Source organism: Aphis gossypii, chromosome 3 (genome assembly GCF_020184175.1).
Source record: "Aphis gossypii isolate Hap1 chromosome 3, ASM2018417v2, whole genome shotgun sequence".
Classification (NCBI taxonomy): Eukaryota; Metazoa; Arthropoda; class Insecta; order Hemiptera; family Aphididae; genus Aphis; species Aphis gossypii.
In genome coordinates this window covers 51,882,375-51,894,828 of record NC_065532.1, presented here as the reverse complement: position 1 = coordinate 51,894,828, position 12,454 = coordinate 51,882,375, and the positions used below count along the sequence as shown (strand labels likewise).

Genomic DNA, 12,454 nt, shown 5'->3' with positions numbered 1-12,454 from the left:
TATACAGTGTACTGCAGCTATTGCAGTCCTCGTCTCCGCTCTTATTGAAATAAGATTTACGAATTATGTGCCTGATTGAAATATAATATAAAATAGATTATACATAGCACTTGGTATATTTTCACCCGTATTCTCTAAATTTACAATTTTTGAAATTTTCATAAAAATTATTCAAATAGTTTTTTTGAGTTTATAAGCTACAAGCATATTCATACATTATCTTTTGTAGTGCATTTGAATAACAGGCAATTAATCAAGTATAATATTTTATTTTAATTAAATAAAAATCGAATAGCAACGTATTGCGGGTAGTTTATACCGATTTTTTAAAAGTTATTTTAATTCTGTAACGAATAGTAACTCTATTAAATAAAATAAATAAAAAATCATTCGATTTTCATAAACTAAAAAAATATTCGTGTGTGATTCATTAACGAAATAAAGAACACTTCCTGAGTCTCAAAGAATATGAGTGCCAAGTTTGTTGCCAATTGGTCAAGTACTCAAGTAGTTTTAAAATCTATAAGCTCAGTACAAAAGTATTTCACTAATCACTTATATGTCGTTAGTCATCAGTGGTGTAAATGTGACAAAAAATATATTAACATCTGTATATGTTCGACAATTGTCGACTGAAGTTGGCTTGAACTAATATTTTGAAACATATATTTTTACAAATAAAAACAATATTTTAATATTATGCATTATTTTTATTGATTTTCAATACTGATGACTAATCAATTTTTTTACATACATTCTTTTTGTCCCACTATTTTGTATGCTTATAATATGTGTATAATGTATGTATTATGATCTCAACGGGGCCAGGAGTCCCTCACGAACCTTAACGTCTGTATTATAATGCATAATATAATATATTGCGACTAGTGAACTATAATATTATATACATAAACATAAGTGGAGAGTGAAAGATAGTGGATGTTTACCAACAACCAGACTTATATATATAATATATATTATTAATCGGTTGATTATTATATTATAATATATGCATAGTTTGCAAATTCTACATATATTAAACCGGATAAATGGACACTGTTATGGTAATAAATAATTTTGGGCCGTGACAGCAATTCAACGACGTAGTGTATTGTTCTTGGTATTTTGGTTCACAGAATAAAAAAAAAAATGATTTAAATTCTTTTCGGTTATTGAATAACATTGTAAATCTGATAAGACCACTGAAAACAGTGAAGGAAAATTGAGAATATCATACGGATGAAGAACACTGTATGCGATAAAAAGGAAATAAACCATCAAATTGGTACACTAGCTACAGTAATAAGTATATATATTCTTATTATCGATTGAAGAGATATTCAATACGTCTTGACATGCTATTCAATGGAATTTTGTTCAGGCAAAGACAATAATATCAGATAATTTGAAAACACAATAGAAAAATATTTTACTTACATTCGTATTTCATAAGACATATATTATGTTTTATATACTTCAATTTTATTAAAAAAAAGAAACATATATTATGACAAGATCAGAAAGAATTACATTATTATTTTACATATTATTTACAAATTCGTGTAAGTGTATTATATTATTATATTATAATGCTAATGCTCAACAGTAGGTACTATAAAAAAAATGTCATGTGTAAACGTATAGTATCTATTTTTAAATTTGTAAAGGTATACAATTACATGTATCTACAATGGTATTATTTAGGTTAAAGTTGGTGAAATTTTTAAAAATTGTGAAATTAAGTTTTCTCAGTCGATTCCTCGTCGTAACCGGCTTGGTAAATTCTACATACAAGACACTTAGGAACGAAAAAGACCGTATTACTAAACGGTAACCTGCAGCTATATAACTGTGCGATCTAAAACCCACTCGTCGCTCCATATACATCATACACTTTTACGACGTCGCTTGCGTTTGTATATACTTATATACATACGGTTTAAATGATAATCGCAATAATATATATAATGATTCCACGCACACACGACCTAGTTGGACAATTTTTTTTTATTATCATTTGTGTGTGCACTTCCCTGTGGGAGGAGGATACGCCGGAGCATATATTATATATATCTATGTAATAAATGTATATTGTATAACATGACATGACGGCGGCGCTTGAGTCCGAGAGGCTGTGGCGGTGGCAGCGGCGAGAATACATATAATATTATTATATATAGATATATTCCAGATTTTATATATATACGATTACCTATGATACGTTATATGCATTATAATATGTTAACCGAAGAAATATGGACCTATTGCAGCAGGCTGTAACGTGTATATTATTATTATTATTATCATCATCAACGTCGCCGCCTTAAGTCATCGTTGTGTATATACGTGTATAGACTATAGACTTTCAATATACTATAACTATCATATACGTACGTAGGTATTTAGTGATTATTTATCATCTACGCCTGATATTTATTATCGAGCGCATACTCATGTGTACACTGTACATATATAATATATTTTTATCGGATTACTTAACTGTTTTGCGAACGATCCATCGACATCGCCGACGATACCTACCTAGCCTAAGAAAATTAAATAATATCTAATAAACGGTCTCTATATACTAATTACCATAACTTACGCGCCCGTGGTTTGTTCGACGCTCGCGGTGATGGCATATATAGCGTATATAATATATATTACACATTACGATATTATGGTAGGTTCGCGTTATTATAGATGATATTATTATACAGAATATTTAATACTATAGGTATACTTATGGTGGACAGGATTTTATGCAATTTTCGACGCGAGACCGGTATAAGAATATTATATATATTGCGTCACGATGCCGTTTTATAACTCGCGTATGTAAGACAGGTAGACCACCTCATCATATTCCTCTCGGGCCGCGGATATAATATAATACTGTACACAGCTACTATTATAGCAATACATATTATTGTGATGACTGATGATCATTATTAGATATATCATATATATAAGTACACGCAATACGCGGACACCACCAGAAATTTTTTGTTCTTCCACTCGCCGACCGCGAGTTTTATTGGATTCGTTTCGATTTTATACATTATATATATGACATAGATAATAATACTTAATATATATTAAGTATAAAAATGTTCAATGACTTAAAAATTAAAATATTGTAAAATACCACCGGAGAACACGCAGATAATAGTCTTACCTTTTAATGTACTAGTTCAAAAATTAACTAAAATCAAACATAACAACATATAACATAGGTACCGATAGTCTACAAAAGATAATCAATGAGGTTTTATTAAGACTTAGGAGAGAAACAGAAAAGGCAATAAGATCGTATTAAAAAAATTATTATTTATTAGACACAGAGATATACATAGTCAAAAGTATTTAGTTACTTACCTATATATAAATTATGTAATTAACAATATTATGTTTAAAAATTCTATATTATTTATAAAATTATCTAAAATATAAACAAAAACATATTTTCTTAATAAAATTATTAAACATAGGTATCTCAATACCTATTGGATATATTCCATGTAACCCCTTGAAAGTTGAAAGTTCGTTGCTATAAAAATTAAGTATATTATTATCATTTTATAATTTTTATTCAACTCAATAATAATAATCAACTAGTTTTAGTCATGCATCGAGAGATCAAGAGTCAAACTTAGAAACTTACATAAGATATTTATAATGAATATTACGTGATATAGATTCATTACTCTTGTCAAAATAACACTATTATCTAATTATTTTAAAATTATAATAAACAAGTATAAGGTAGTACACAAAAGTGATTTTAAAATTAATTAAAAAATCCTTTTTGTTGTATCAAGAAGATAAGTATATAAAATACTCGCTCCACTGAATCTATAAAGGGGCGCATGTAAATTCTACCGATTTCAATCTTTTGTGATGTAAATTTCACGCGTAATTTTTTACTAGGTACATAAAAAAAATGTTAATCTACTAGCATGTTTTTTTACTCGAAAAAAATATAAATTTCACCGTTTTTTTTCTTACCTAAAATAAAATTAACGTTATGTAAATAATAGGTACCTACATAATTTATGTATCATACTATATTTAGATTATACTTATATCTTTTTTTACACAAATTCAAAAAATATATGTATATTGTATAATAATTAATAATGATCTCTATAGTTAATGGTTAGTTGAAAAAAAAATAAAAATAAAATCAATAAAAAATATAAATGTAATTATTAATTATCAATATTGATAAGTATAAGTAAAAAAAATTATTTAAATAAAATTTAAAATTTGGGTTTATAATGATTAGATGCAGGTTTAACGAATTGCATAATGGTGATATTTTTTCCTTGAATGACGAAATAATGGTGTTTATATATTTTTGGCGTTTTTTCGATTGAGAATTCTGGTATTATTAGGTTCGTTACTACTGTTTAATTGAATATATAAGTGATTGATTAAATACTTGATTGAGCCACTTTAATAAAATTTACAGTAGACAGTTAATGTGTAGTTATAATAAAAATAATAATTGTAATCTATATAGATTTTACCATCGGTAGAGTTATGGTGTTTTTCTGGTCTAAAATACGTACCGGTGGAATTTATATGTTTAAAATTCAACCCAAAAATCGACTATACAGTCTATACTTATAAATCAGTGAAATTTACAATCAATTTTATAAAGATTAATTGCGTCATTCAAATCGAATAATTATGTTTTTTTTTTACAATATATGCTTAATACAATTAGTATAATAATGAGTAAATTTGATAAATGATTATTGACTGGATGAGGTTTCGTTTATGGGCAGGCACTCAGCTAGTGGCACCTGACCGGGTACTGTTTTGGTATTACTGTTTTTTTTTCATCTTAGTAGGTTTCTAGGCCACTGTCTTTTGAGTCTTCTACGTGCATTACCGGTTAGTGAGATGGAGGAAAATTTTAAGATTTATAACTTAAATAAACTCATTTAGTACATATCTGCGGGAAACTGTTCGCTGAAGAAAATTCTATAATTTATCTATTGACAAACATTGATCATATTATATTATTATACATTTTTAAATCTTCGTATTTGCAAGTTTTTATTATTGCGTATGTATTTTGAAAGCGGCATAACAATAACAATTGAATAATTGTTGGGTATTATCATGCAGTGTACATAAAATGTACGTTAATTTATCAAATACGAAGGAAAAAATTGTCGAATCAAGTAACAATAGTAATTACAAATTATATGATTTCTACGGACTAAAAAGAAGAAGTTGTACGGGTTCATACAATTAAAACTGCAGATAGACGAATTTTATTGTTGAGTACACACATATTTTGATTAGCATAATTAGTGTAGAGATCGTTGTTTTGCTAATCAGCTTATCATATTATAATTATGAAATGTTATAGAGTCCCGACAATTAGTGTTTAATAATATTATGTAATTGTGTTAAACAAAATATTCGTGTATACATGTATAATTCTACACTATGCCAGTCAAATTGATATTGCATTGAAACATTTGAAACAAACAAAAACAAATGTATGATTATATATAGAATCACTAAAACAGTTGTTTACACTTGATTCAATACATAATTTGTCTATACGTATTAAATATATGAGTATTTTTTTTTAACTATATTATTATCACCATGTTTGAATAATTTTAATTATTTTTTTTACAGTCATAAGTCATCAGTTGATCTAAAGTTGTTATATTATACGGGTTACCTCGATATAATGATGACTCAACGAATATTTATTTATGAGTATTATTATAATATATAGTGTACTAAATTTGTATTTCACTATGTTATTTACAAATCAGAATGAATCATATCCGTTACTTTACAGAAAAATCTTATAATTCTTTGATTACTTACTAAAACAGACCTAAAAAGGAATAAAAAAATGTCATTGAAATTTAAATCTCACAATTCACAAGCATATTATATTGTATTTTCGTACACCTACTCACGATCCTTTTAATACATTTCAATTTGTTATTTTAAGTACACAGTGACTAATACGGTAATACCCATTAATAAATATTGTTATTTGCATAAAAATGTTACTTAGATTTGTTTTATTTGATTAACAGTTTAAGTATTTCAATAGTTATTGATTAAGACAATTTTCAATTATAAACAATCAGGTTTTTTGAACTTTGAAATACAAAGTATTGACACTTACTTTTCTATAGAGTTATATCATTCACTTATAGAATATTGACATGTATTATACTTATTTGTTAAAAGGATAGTTTAAAAAAACGTATTATATGTAATATGTGTATATTTGACCGATACCTATTAGTTTAAATGTTTTAAAAGCACATGATGCAGAAATGCTTGACGGCAAAAAATAATCTTTCTTTTTAATGATAAAATAAAATATATAACTTAAGATGTTTAACTTTACAATTAAAAACTTAATTTTTTCCCTGATCCACCCCGACTTTCCTCTATAATAGATTAAAATAAGATTATAAATATATTTGTATAATATGTTGAACTCTACTATATGACTATACCTACGTTAACAATATATTCAAGGGGATTGAACTTCACTGTTAATTTTGGCGCGGATGTGAATTTTTAACTATTTTCGCATACCCACCGGTCATAATAGTAATTTAATATAATATCGGATGATTGGATGATTCATGTAGAGATGCCGACGTCTTACAGAAGAATTCCGACCAACAAAGAAATAGACGGTTGTTTTGTGTGACGAAATATGAGCGGATGTTCTGCGTACGTTTAAACAAACGCTCGGGGTCGACATAATTAAAAAAAAAAAGCTGATAACATAATGAGAAGAGATTAATACACAGCCACTTGCAGGTATATAATATACATTTATGTATAGAGATACCTAAACAAAAAAAATAATCAACGATTTCGTTATTATCACCACTTTTGTTTTTGTATTTGCCGGCGAAATCGACGGTGTACCGATGACTAGGTATTTGAAAACGAGCGTAGACTGCATCACGCCAAGGTTTGCACACCGCAGAAATAAGACACTTATATTACTTCGACTTGTCTCAAATATTATTATTATTATTATCAGACATCAAATATACCTGAATATTATGGTTGTTATTGTTGCAGATTAGTGTCAATTAGCAAATTCGTCAGTTTTATGCTTTATAATATACATAGTGACTTGATGTTATAGGTATCTGGTATATACATATTGTTTTAAACGATTGGCGTGGGAACTGCGTGCATTGGTGATCCAACGTGTCCTTAATAGGGGTGGCGAAGTAGGCACTTATTTAAGTTTAGTACATAAAAGTGTATTCATTGTTTTAAGTCAACATTTTAATAATTAGAAACTTTGACAAATGTTTATACTATTAAGTTGAATATGACTATATTTTTTATTTGATATAAAATATTTGAACTCAGCATATATTTTAATATTACATTAAATTTACTATGAATAAAAAGTAAATAATAGTAATTAAAAACAAATTATAGACCTGACGAATGACGGCCAATTTCCAATACTAAATTGAAAACAATAATTAATCAACGTCTGCACCAGGAACTATGGGAAGTATACGTAATGGCTTTATCTATACTATATACGTAGGAACGATTTGAATTTTGGATCAGTCCGAGAAAATTAATATTTTATGGCTCACTTCTGGATTTACTATTTGAAGGTAATACTATATTTTTGTCATGCAATATAATATATTATTTCGAGTTCACCTCTAGAAATTTGTCTAGGAACACCACTGAGTATGCTCCGCCAGATCGTCATCGTCTCATAATAAATTTTGTTCGACTGTTTTTGGTAAACAAACATTATATTCTATAATGATTCAGCGGTACGCTGCTGTACAACGGCATATTATGTTACACGAGCAGTACAATATATTGTGTATTATATATATTCAATTTGTTTGTAATAAATGAACAATAATATTGTAGAACTAGCAAAATGTGATTAGGTTATACGATCGTCATCAAAAATGACGTTTCGGCACGCGGATGCGTTTTTTCCTTTTAGAATCATGTCGACGTGTTTATATTATATACGTATTTTATTATGTTTTACATGCACATACATTGATACGTAAAATAATAATTATGATACACTTTGTTGTCTTAGACTTTAAGTTTTGTTTTCTATGATTTATACCTATAAAAGTGATAGTGTGTTAGGTTTATTATTAAGAAATGTTATTTTAATATAAATGATTGTGTTACAGTGTTATACAGTGATAAGTTATAGATTGTGTATTTCAATAATTCTCAAACAAATATGAGTACAGTCCTCTACTCCTCTCACTACCTATGTATTATATTCCATTCAAGTCGGTCGGTCGATTATTACCAAATACAACTCGAACAGGAAAGGTTACATAACAACACGATATATATGTTACATAGTAATTCGGTTATGATCACTGCGGATGGCAATAATATTTTTAAAATAAGACATTATAATATTATGTCCGGATGTCTGAAACGTCGAAAAATCAAAGCGTAACGGAAACACTGAAAACACGCGTGTCTAATGTAAAATGTTATGTATTTAACCTTTTGCAGAATTTTTTGGTGAATATATGATAACGTTATCGATGGTGACAGATAATGCAGACGGAAAATGTAATGTTATCAAATAAAAATGATGTTTTAAAATATGGAGCGAAATAATGCGACCAGGAGAATATGAAACCAATGATTAGAAAATAATGTGCTCATTAACCTGTAATCAATAGTACGTATACCAATATTACAATAGAAAAACAAGAAGTCAATAAATACTTCACGTTTCGTTAACGCGTTTAATTATTTCAACTAATTAGAATATGGTTTAGAATCATTATATGAAAATAGAGCATTAGAGCTCAGTATTATAGACGTATTATGGCATAAAGCTATATTGTTCGCATTTTTGCAACGCATTTCATTTAGAATTGTATTATTCAATAGCTAAAAGCTATATGAAATTATGAATTGTAAATAAAATTAGACTAAGCCTACTATCTATAACCCACTATTTTATTCATACACGCGGGGTTTATATTTTAATAAGTGTTTATACAATGTGCATCTATTGCAACTATACAGTATACCATCACAATAACCACGACGATACGAGTTGACATTACCATTTCAGAATGTAAAAACTAAAAATGACAATTATTTGTAAGGCTACAATATTTATATACCTGTAAATTATATGTGTTACATATTACACCGTATATGCTGCAGATGACATGACGTATTTGCGGTGTGCACATATGTTATTATATTAATAAATTAGTATCGTGCGCGGACGTGCGGTCAATTATTGACGGAGCGACGTTGTTCCGGTGTTTAACGAACGGTGATAAATGATTTACCATGTATTATATTATTATTATGTTGTATTATCGTGGGACTTGTTGAATACGGAAATCGTGCGATAGTCCGTTCGGTAAGGTTTTGTTTTTATGTTTCTAGAACGTTTGTGAGGCCGATTGAATTGGCCCGGAAAAGTATTACGAAAAGTATTATGCAGAACGGTAAAATATTATATTTTATTATGTATTAACTTCCAGCACGTTACGGGTATTCGCACGCGTAGGATAATAGAGCACAGTGGTAATAGGATAGAGAGTGGATTTACGTGTTTTGATTTGTGAGAAATGTGATATAATATTATTTTAGTATTTTTTTAATGTTCAATAATTCTCAGAGCTCTAAATGAGTTATAATATTATAAGCACATCATAACATATCATTCATTATCATTTAAGGTTATAACATTTTATTAAGCACAAGTTTAACTTTCAAAGTATTAAAATCAAGCATCAAGTTTATCAAGTATTTAAATAAAAAAATGAATGTAGGTACGGTTGAATTGAGTTTCTAGACTGGGAAAAATGATAATTACTGAAACGATTGGCACTAAATGTTACGTACGTAGAGATTTGAGACTTTTTTTTTTAAGTGTTTATAGCTTTATTTTTACTCTTAAAGATCGTTATGTGGCTCGTACATAAATTTCATTTTGGTTCACAAAAATTGAATAATATTTTGTCTATATAAAGGGTTGTTATTGGTAACAGAAAAAAAGACTTTTATATAATTTATATATACAATATACATATATATATATATTATCTACTTCTAAGGTTATATATTTTATTGGTTGAATAGTATTAAAACAAATTTCTAATATTATTAGATTAGTATTGAAAATTTGATCACGTTAAATGAATGAGGTATGGTATGTTATAAATAAAATTATAGTACCTATATTTGTCATACCCTATGTAAGTTGTGTAAAACAATTATTGTTTAACAACGCGCATAGACAGGCACATTTACCGTCTTTCTCGAATAAACGCTAAATATTTCCAAACACCATAATGCGCATAGGCATATAATAGAAATGTGTTCTATTCCTTCTATGCGGTTTGACGTCATAGTCTCAGAAGAATCGAAACTTTCACTATACAGTCGACATATAGGATCGTGCACCTCTATGTATATATAATGTTATTGTTATTATAATAGGTATATAATATGCAAAAATCGCAAAATGGCGACGCAACTACTATATAATATAATATTATGTAGGTACCTATAGGACGTATACATTGGAGATATTAATAAATACTATACGAGTGTGTATTGTGCGTATAATATGGTACTCTACATGTTGTCGGTCTTAAACGTATAGTTACGTATTACGCGGTACACGCACAGTCTGCTAACAAAATGACGCAAGTTCTATTTCCTATTTGTCGCCCCGCAGTCAGAACATTTGATTTTTTTATTTCAGAGGAACGACTTGTATTCAGATATATTATACATTTATCATCATGTATATCGCTTATACGAATCACGTTCGTGCACTACCACGTATACATAGTATAGTATAATATAATATAATAATAATTTATAATCTCACATATTCCGTTTATCGTTCGGTCCGTTTTGAACGCGTGCGGATTGAACCAGGAATAAAATCGCTCTCGAGTACAATATTGAATATACCAATATATAATATAGGTACACAACTTTCTGATGCAGTGTATATGCCTAATATAATAAAAGTAAATTATTCGTATTTAAATATTTTTATAATTATATCTTGTAGGTACATACATGATCATACTGCGTTTGCCGTTTGTTTTGCATAACCAAGCGACTATTTAATGCACATGAATGCGCACATAACGTGACCGCATACACGCGCGTAACGTATCTACTACCATAGACCTTATACTACGTACATATTGTACTATTGCGTACGTAATCGGACTAAAACCGTTTGCAGGTCTGAATCGGACGCGATACATGACGTTATGTGGCGTATTTGAAAATATTATTATACAGATTTATATCCTTTTAAGCAGGCGCTTATATTATAAAAAGTACGAATGCACACGAGTAATATAACGCGTATCACACATGATACATAATAGATTTTGACACGCATAATATACACATATATTATTATGCTCGTTAGTTAGTTGTGCATATTATATATAGCATCACTGCCATTTGTCATCACAACTGCACGCGGGGGGGCGTTTGTGGCACACGACGCGTTCGGAACTTTGACGAGAAAATATATTACATTATTTCTCATTCGGTTGCGCAATAACGGCTGCGACTTCGGTGAGAACGTGCGTTTTGTCGTTCTCAGGACTCGGTGAAAAGACGACGGCGGCGGCGGCGATTTGTGTTATGACGACGGAGTGGAAGGAAAAAAATTCTAATCTACACGTCCTATTAACTATTATGCTATTAAGCGTATATATTTAAATGTACCCGAGGAGTATATTACGGGTAATATATAATTATCTATTCAGTTGCAGGTATTACGGTGGGAAGGGCAGAGGGGGCCGCGCGTTGCACAAGCTGCAGGTGATGTATAGGCGATGAGAGACCCGTGTCGCTGCAACGGCGTCGGCGTCGTGCGAAAACGCCTACGTCGGCGGAAGACGAGCGTGAAATTTATCGGGTTAAGGTCGACGCGAAACGAAAAATATTATAATGTTATTTTACTTGTTTGCGGCGAAATGGAAACGGGCGCGAGCGGCGTAACAGGTAGGTATAATATTATGCTCGCAAAGCTATTACGACGACGACGGCGATTATAATTCCGTACACCGGAATCGGGTCCTATACTGCGGTATATGGGTTGGAAGCGGTGGAGGGGGCTGGAGCGCCGCGGGAACTTACCGCATCGATTGTTACGCGCGTGACGCAATCCCGTGCCGCCGCACGCCCACGAAACCGGTCCCCCCCCGCCGTAGATGCCCCTCTCGCCAATCGGCTTGAACGTCGTCGGTTATCGTTTCGACATCGCCGCGGTCACCGAATATCCTACATTATTATTATATTATATTTGTGTACAGGTAGTTTAGTTATAATCTGCAACGCCACGCAGTTATGTCACCGGCCGGGCGCCTCGTCTATTCGTATTTCCTGCTTAGATAATAAGTTTCCTTAA

The 12,454-nt window shown here is 30.1% G+C and overlaps 2 long non-coding RNA genes across 2 annotated transcripts in view; one reads left to right on the top strand and one right to left on the bottom strand.

The window, feature by feature from the left end:
• Positions 1-8,231, top strand: part of LOC126551368 (uncharacterized) — a 24,954-nt gene extending 16,723 nt beyond the window's left edge. Inside the window, exons 2-4 of the long non-coding RNA XR_007605262.1 lie at positions 7,163-7,250; positions 7,468-7,655; positions 7,723-8,231. This is a non-coding gene — a long non-coding RNA (uncharacterized LOC126551368). The remainder of the gene's footprint in view (positions 1-7,162; positions 7,251-7,467; positions 7,656-7,722) is intronic.
• On the bottom strand, positions 3,494-12,454 carry LOC126551369 (uncharacterized). Its single transcript, XR_007605263.1, has 3 exons — positions 11,101-12,454; positions 10,904-11,034; positions 3,494-3,550 (listed from the first exon to the last, which is right to left on the bottom strand). It is a non-coding gene; the product is annotated as an uncharacterized LOC126551369 (long non-coding RNA).